We start from the raw sequence: 8762 nt of genomic DNA on the forward strand, positions 1-8762 counted from the left end.
ACGTGAACTCTAAGATAATGGGTTGTAATGCACTACTCTTGAAACATATGCCTACAAATTAAAGACCGGGTATAATATAAATATTTTTGGTATTGTAATCAAAGTTCTAACAATATACATGAATACAAAATTCAAGCACTAATACAAATACGTGCAAGCAAAATAAAACAGCTAATACATAAACTTTTTGCTTAGAGAAAAAGAACTTGGAACAGTGCTTCTAGAACAAGCGAAGTTTGGCGATTAAAATATTTACAAAAATATTTGGTCTTTCACCAAATATTTTTTTTATGAAAAATTAGTCCTTCAAAAAGTCTACCAAATAATAAAGACTCCTAACGAAAAAGTAAAAAAAGTAAAAAAAGTAAAAAAAGAAAAAAAAGAAAGAAAAGAAAAAAAAGAAAAACAAATGTGAGAATTAGCCAAACATAGAGAGTTGAACTAAGAGGCAAAAATTTAGGCAAAGTTTTATTAATTTTCCTAGACTGTTAATAGTAGGAGAATAATTAAATAATTATTCCTAAATTATAGAGAAATTAATTAAACGACTATTTCTAAGTATTAATGAAACTCAAATTACTATATTGTTCAATGTAAAATTCCTAGTCTTGCGCATTGCGCGTGTACTTCTCGATTAATATTAAATTTTTATATTGTATTAGAACTTGTGTACAAGTTATAAAAAAAAGTATAATCATTTTCTGAAATGATTAATTGTTAGTCTTATTTAGTTGTTCAATAAAGGAAGAAACTCTATTCCATAAAAGTACTCAATCATCTCAATCAATATGTAACTTAAAATTGATTTCAATTTTATTATTCAATATCTTAAGTTTCACAAGTTGTCATTCTTCTATTTAAGTTTCAATAAGAACACATAACTTTTGAAGATTTAAAGTGTCTAAGGTAAAACTCTTTTTAAAGAACTTTGATTCCGTAAAAGGTTTAATATTCGAACCAAAAACTATGTTTTATCCTCTCTTTGATATTGCTTCGGTAATAGTTTTGAATTGTACATGAACTCGAAGTAGCAAAATCATTGGCCACATACCTATTCAAAATAAGTGAAGGATGATCTATTCACATTCCATTACAAAATCAGAGCATGTGTAGAGTTCATATTCCATTATTCTATTAAATTTTGACGCTATTAAAAATAAATTAAAGGTATTTTATATAGTTCCAAACAAAGAAAGAATTTATATAAGGTAAACTCTTAATTGATTTTAGAGTATTAAATATTAGTTCCTACTTAGATCAAATAATAAAAAAATTATAACTAAAGTTTTAGTTAATTGCAAATCATAAAAGTTTAAGAAAAATAATTTAATACAGTTTTGTCCAATATAAGAACTATTTAAAAGCGGTTAAAAACGGAGAAAAAGGTCCAATGAAAGTACGAAAAAATAGCAAAAGAAATAACTTGACAAAACATTAAAACATACAGTCTAATGCAAATAGGATACTATTCAACCAAGCTTTACAGTCAAGAACATCAAAATAAGACGTATTGGTTAAATTCGTGCATGCAAAATTCGACTACTAATATAAATACATGAACGGAAAATTCAACTACTAATTTAAAAAAAAAAAACTGCTAAAAGAAAAGAACCTGAAACCCTTAATTTTGTAGCTATGATTGAACAAGGCAAAATTATGATGATGAAAAAGGTGAAATTGTAACTTCTTTTATAGAATTACATGTGTATATAAAATTTGTGTAAAAATGTTTTTAGAAAAAAGACTCTAATCTCAAAGAGCTCGTCAGTGTTAAAAGTTTATATCAAAACTTTCCTAGTGTGTGCGTGAATTAGTCAAAATTTAAGAACTTTCCAACTGTGAAATCTTAATACTCCTAAATTTAAATATAGTTGAAAGTATCAAAAGTTTCCTAGCTAGTATGTGAATTAGTTAAAATTTTATCAATTAAAAAAAATCTGAAACCTTCCTATTGTGTGTGAATTAGACAATTTTTTATTAACTAAAAAATCCCCCTAAATTAGAAAGAAAATTTTAATAATACTCCTAAATATGGAGTTGGACAAAAACACTTCCTATTGTATAGAGAACGGAAACGTTTCCTAGTATGTGTGCTTGAAATTCTAGAACGGAGAGGAATTGAGATCGATATTATAAATATTAAAAGAGTAATTAAAAAACTATTCCTAAATAGTAGGGAATTAATTAAAATGACTATTATTAAATATTAGGGAAATAATCAAATGACTATCTTGTCTAATGTGAACTCTATTTTAAAAAGGGTAAAAAAAAGCGAACGGCATTTCGCTAAGGGAATTCGTGCTTTTAATATATATATATATATATATATATATATTAAAAGCACGAATTCCCTTAGCGAAATGTTGTTCGCCATATATATATAGCACGAAGTCCCTTAGCGAAATGCCGTTCGCCTTTTTTTACCCTTTTTAAATAGATAGATATAGATATTCTATGTTTAATACTTTGTAAATGTGAAATTTGCATCTATGATGGGAGTTTCCAATCTACAGATCTAATTAGGAAACGTCTTGTTAAGAGTATAATTCGAGGAAAATAACGATTTTTCCATTGCGATGTATTCAACCAATTCCAATTTTCTTGCCCTCTAAATTTTCTCTCATCTCACATCGTTCTCAATCTTCATGAAAGAGTGGTAGAATACTACGTAAGAGCATTTTATTTATCATATTCTAGTTTATAATAAGAAAATTGATAAATAAACTTATCAATACTAGGCCAAGGTGGAGATTTGTAATATGGCCAATATTTTGGCTAATGAAGTCTATCTCACATAAGCATAAACATCTTTGCAAAGTATAGACTTTGTTGGCAATATTCTTTGGGACACAAAAATATCGCATTGTGTGGTGGATATCATTTGTACAAGTTGTATCTCTTCTTTTACACCTAAGAGGCCAAGACTTTTTTGCCTATAAAAGGGAAGGTCATTAGTTCATTTTAGACATACCAACAAGACTTGAGTCTTCATTTCTTGTTTCTTCCTTTCCTCCTTTATTAAGAGTATTTTGTATGAGAGTTAAGTATTGGGAAGCACTTGTGTGAACCCTTTCTTTGAAGTGATCTTGTGAGGTTATTCTCTTAGGGTATTTGGGATTAATTAGAGTGTTTACTCTAATTTTGTACTCTTATTGGTATAGTGAAATTGCTCCTCTCCTGTCACGACCCGAAATTTCCACCTTCGGGACCGTATTGGCACCTAACATTTCACTAACTAAGCAAGCCGACGTTAGAATAATATTAACCATTTTTTAAATTAATTAATAACAAAGAAACCAATGCGGAAGTAAAGTTTGAAATCTAGTAATTAATTCATAAAAATAGCGTTGTCTAAATAACATCCCAGAATTTGTGTCACAAGTGCATGAGCTTCTAAAATAATACAAATACAGGTCTGAATAAAATAAAACTGTCTGAAAGCAAACAAATAGCTAAAATAAGGTAGACGGGGACTACAGAACTGCAGACGATGTGCAGTTATACCTCAAGTCTCATCTGAGTAGCTGAAATCCAAGCAAGTCTATGATACGCTGCTGGGACCAACTCCGAAATCTGCACAAAAAGTGCAGAGTGTAGTATCAGTACAACCGACCCCATGTACTGGTAAGTGCCGAGCCTAACCTCGACGAAGTAGTGACGAGGCTAAGGCATGTCACTTACATTAATATGTACGCAATAATAGGAATAACCACAATAATAGAAATAAATCAGGTAACTCATTTTAATAGTTGAAGCCAACTCAACAGTCATAACCAATTATTATTTCAATCAATTTCTGTTGCAGCATGCAACCCCCACCCACAATATATTCATATTCACTTCCGTTGAGGCGTGCGACCCGCTCCTCCAATATATTTATTTTAATCAAGTCGGTTGTGGCGTGCAACCCGATCCCCCAATATATATTGACTTTTAAACAAGTTTGTTGCGGCGTGTAACCCGATCCCCCAATATAGATTTTTAATAAATCTGTTGCGGCGTACAACTCGATCCCCCAGTATGGACTTTTAATAAGTCTGTTGCGGCGTGCAACCTGATCCCCCCAATATGGACTTTTAATAAGTCTGTTGCGGCGTGCAACCTGATCCCCCAATATTATGATTTACCAATTCTTATAAAAGAAATTACTCCAATAAATGCAACAATTAATATAAAATTTTTAAGACAATAAGGATACAATAATTATGAAACAAACAATGACAAATAGCAATTTATTATGAAAATCAGGGAGAAAATAGGCAGTTTATAATTTAATATGTTAAATGTCAAGTAGCAATTAATGCACATAAATCAAATCAGCATGTAGCAATTATTGCAGGAATTCAAGAATAAATATTTGACAAAGAATAGGAGCAAAATAATTATCATAACAATTAATTCGTGTATTAAAACAAATTTAGGTTTTTCAAATAATTATGCAAATAATTAATTTGACGACGTATAGATACTCGTCACCTCGCCTATAGGTCGTTCACATGCATTTCACATAACAAATAATTTAAGGTTTCTATTTCCTCAAGTCAAGGTTAACCGCGATACTTACCTCGCTTTGTAAATTTTAATAAATTACTCGACCACTATTTTTCTTTTAAATTTGTCTCCAAAAGTTTCAAATCTATTCACAAACAATTCGATATACTCAATACGAATCATAAGAATTAATTCCATATAAATTTACTAATTTTTCGGATAAAATCCGAAATTCACTTTAAAAATTGGCAGTGGGGCACACGTCTCGAATCTCGGAAAATCTTACGAAATCCGAACACCCATTTCGATACGAGTCCAACCATATAAAAATTATTCAATTCCGATGTCAAATGGATCTTCAAATCATAAATTTTTATTTTTGGAAAGTTTTACAAAGATTCCAATTTCTTCCATCTAAATCTGAAATAAATGATGAATATATACATGGATTTATGAAATATAATCACTTTTAGTTATAGAATATTTACCCAATTCAAAGTCGTCAAAAATCGCTTTGGAATTGCCAAAATCCGAGACTCAAAACTCAAAAATGAGTAAAAATAGCTAAAACCTAATTTTAGGTGTTATGTCCAGCATTTCTGCTTCTACCGAAATTTGACAGCATCTGCGGTTCCGCTTCTGTGGAAAATTGACCGCAGGTGCGATTTTCGCTTCTGCGAAAAATTGACCGCAGGTGCGATTACACTAGAAGGCCAAATTTTCAGATTTTTTCTTAAGTCCAAATTTTGATCCGTTAACCATCCGGAATCCACCCGAGCCCCCGGGACCTCAACCAATTATACCAACAAGTCCTAAAATATTATATGAACTTAGTTGAGACCTCAAATCACATCAAACAAGTCATAAATGACATAACAGAACTATTTCAATTTCCGAAATCGGATTCCGACCCCGATATCAAAAAGTCAACTCCGTGGTCAAATTTAAAAATCTTTAGCCTTTAAAATACTAGTTTCCGTTAAATGGTCATAACTTGAGCTAGGGACCTCCAAATTAAATTTTGGGCATACGATTAAGTCCCATATTACGATACGGACCTACCGAAACTATCAAAACACTGATCCGGGTCCGTTTTCTCAAAATATTGACCAAAGTCAACTCAATTGAGTTTTAAGGCTCTATTTCACATTTTAATCCATTTTTCACATAAAAACTTTTCGGAAAATTATACAAACTGCGCACGCAAGTCGAGAAATGATGAATAGTGATTTTCGAGGTCTTAAGATATAGAAATAATTATTAAATTTAAAGATGACCTTTTGGGTCATCACATTCTTCACCTCTAAAACAAACATTCGTCGACAAATGGAATTAGAAAAAGTACTTGAGCTGGTAAAAAGGTGTGGATATTTACTCCGCATGTCCGACTCGGACTCCCAGGTAGATGCTTCTACCGGCTGACCTCTCAATTGCACCCGAACTGAAGGGTAACTCTTAGACCTCAACTTTCGGACCTGCCAGGCTAGAATAGCTACCGACTCCTCCTCATAAGTCAAATCTTTGTCCAATTGGACTGAGCTAAAATCTAACACATGAGACAGATCACCATATTATTTTCGGAGCATAGACATTTAGAACACCGGATGAACCGCTGATAAACTAGGTGGTAATACACGCCTGTAGGCTACTTCACCCACCCTTTCAAGAATTTCAAAGGGTCCGATATACCTAGGGCTCAACTTGTCTTTCTTTCCGAACTTCATTACACCTTTCATAGGTGAAATCCGGAGCAATATTCTTTCTCCAACCATGAATGCAATATCACGAACTTTACGGTCGGCATAACTCTTTTGCCTAGACTGAGCTGTGCGAAGTCGATCTTGAATAACCTTGACCTTATCCAAGGCATCATGTACCAAATCGGTACCCAACAACCGAGCCTCTCCCGGTTCGAACCAACCAACTAGTGAACGACATCGCCTTCCGTACAATGCCTCAAATTAAGATCTTTTTGTTTGAACAGATACTGAAGGCTATGATGATCAGTAAATACCTCACACGAGACACCGTAGAGGTAATGCCTCCAAATTTTCAGCGCATGAACAATGGCTGCCAATTCTAAGTCATGAACATGATAATTCTTCTCGTGAACTTTCAACTGCCGCGACACATATGCAATCACCCTGACATCTTCTAGTAATACTGCACCAAGCCCAATGTGAGATACGTTACAATATACCGTATACGATCCTGAACCTATGGGTAATACTAACACTGGCGTCGTAGTCAAAGCAGTCTTGATCTTCTGAGAGCTCAACTCACACTCGTCTGACCATCTGAATGGGACACCTTTTTGGGTCAGTCTGGTCAATGGGCTTGCTATAGATGAAAACCTTTCCACGAACCGACGATAGTAACCTGCTAAACCCAGGAAACTTCGGATCTCTATAACTGAAGTAGGTCTAGGCCAATTCTGAACAGCCTCTATCTTCTTAGGATCCACCTTTATGTCTTCTGCCGATACAACATGCCCCAAAAAGGCAACTGAGTCTAACCAAAACTCACATTTTGAAAATTTGGCATATAACTGATTATTCTTCAAAGTATGAAGCACACTCTGAAGATGTTGCTCATGCTCCTCTCGACTGCTGGAGTAAATCAAGATATCATCAATGAATACAACTACAAAAGAATCCAAATAGGGCTTGAACACCCGATTCATCAAATCCATAATGCTGCTGGGGCATTTGTCAACCCAAATGACATCACTAGGAATTCGTAATGCCCATACCGAGTCCGAATAGTTGTCTTAGGGACATCAGATGCCCTAATATTCAACGGATGGTAACCAGACCTCATAATTATTTACCAGAATTAATGAGTCATATTTAACTCCACCTGGGCGGACACCTATCTCGTAAGTTAAAACTCAATAATTACAACACAAATTTGGCAAGTATGCACAGAGAATTGCATACAAGAATTTTCAATTAGGCCTAACAGGCATGACTCACTATTATTTCTATAGTACAACTTTAGTTTCACAAGGGAGAACTTAAACACAAGAATTTTCCTCACAAGGATCTTGTCCTTATATAACTTCCATCGCAGCTCGTAGCCCGGTTTAAACATATCAATTTATATTAAAGTGTGAGGATCTCGTCCTCAGTTCCGAATCACAAATAATATGCACATCGTTCCAATCAAAAATTTCTATTTTTTTCTTTTAAATAATTTCGGTTACACCTAATCACAACACATAATGAACCCCACACCGGTAGGGCATATAATTCACAATTTGTAATTAATTATCCGAAAATTACATCAAAACTTACCGAAATGGGTAACAGAAAGCCACCTTAGCCTCACAACTCTTATTAGTGACCAACATGGAATAATAGGCGTAGTTATCTCCATAAAATCTCCCAACAGGAGTAAACACATAAGTAGATTATAGAATCACGAAGCTCACTCATAAGTGGAGCACAATAAGAGGACTCGTTTCGATACTCAGAACCGAATCAAGTTAAGGAAATTATTCCTTTATATTAAATCGAAGTCGTACCTGTAACGATACCATCTGATGTAGCGACCTCAGCTATACCACAAAATAAATATAACAACGGCTGGATCTCCACCTCTAAGATGCTTTCTACCTGCCTGTCCTCCACCCCTAACTGATCGTGTGGGTGGTGTAGTAACTGCAATGGGGCACGTAGTCTAAGTTCTTTGATGAAATATATCTCTCTTAAGTTTGGGATAATTTCCTCATGATGTGCCTGATATCACTGTATTCATAAAAACCCCTTTGCGGGTTTGGCTGCTCATATTGAGTATGTGCTAAATAACTTGAATAACCATTTGTAGGAACTCATGTCAGTGGTGCATTAAAAGAACTTACTGGAGCACCCCGGGTAATTCAATGTGCGAACTGGGCTGGTCGACTGTCCGAGCCCCCGCCATAATGATTTATACCTGCAGAGTTGAATCCATTGAATCCCCAGAACCTCGAGACATCTTGGTCTCCTTAGTTTCCTTTTTTTTCCTCACCCCAAACACGTCTAATATCTTGGCAATTTCTATCACTAGTAGAAATGAAATATTAGCTTGTAGCTCCCAAGTCGTACAAAATTTTACAATTATAATTGGGTCCTTCAATGAGTCTATGGACTCGCTCTCTGGCTGTAAGAAGCAAAGTAGGAATATGACGGGCTAACTTATTGAACCTGATGGTATATTACGACACTGTCATGGTGACCTGACGCAACCGTTCAAACACTATGTACCACGTATTACGGAGAGTCCGGGAA

The sequence above is a fragment of the Nicotiana tomentosiformis genome, chromosome 4 (assembly GCF_000390325.3).
Source record: "Nicotiana tomentosiformis chromosome 4, ASM39032v3, whole genome shotgun sequence".
Lineage (NCBI taxonomy): Eukaryota > Viridiplantae > Streptophyta > Magnoliopsida > Solanales > Solanaceae > Nicotiana > Nicotiana tomentosiformis.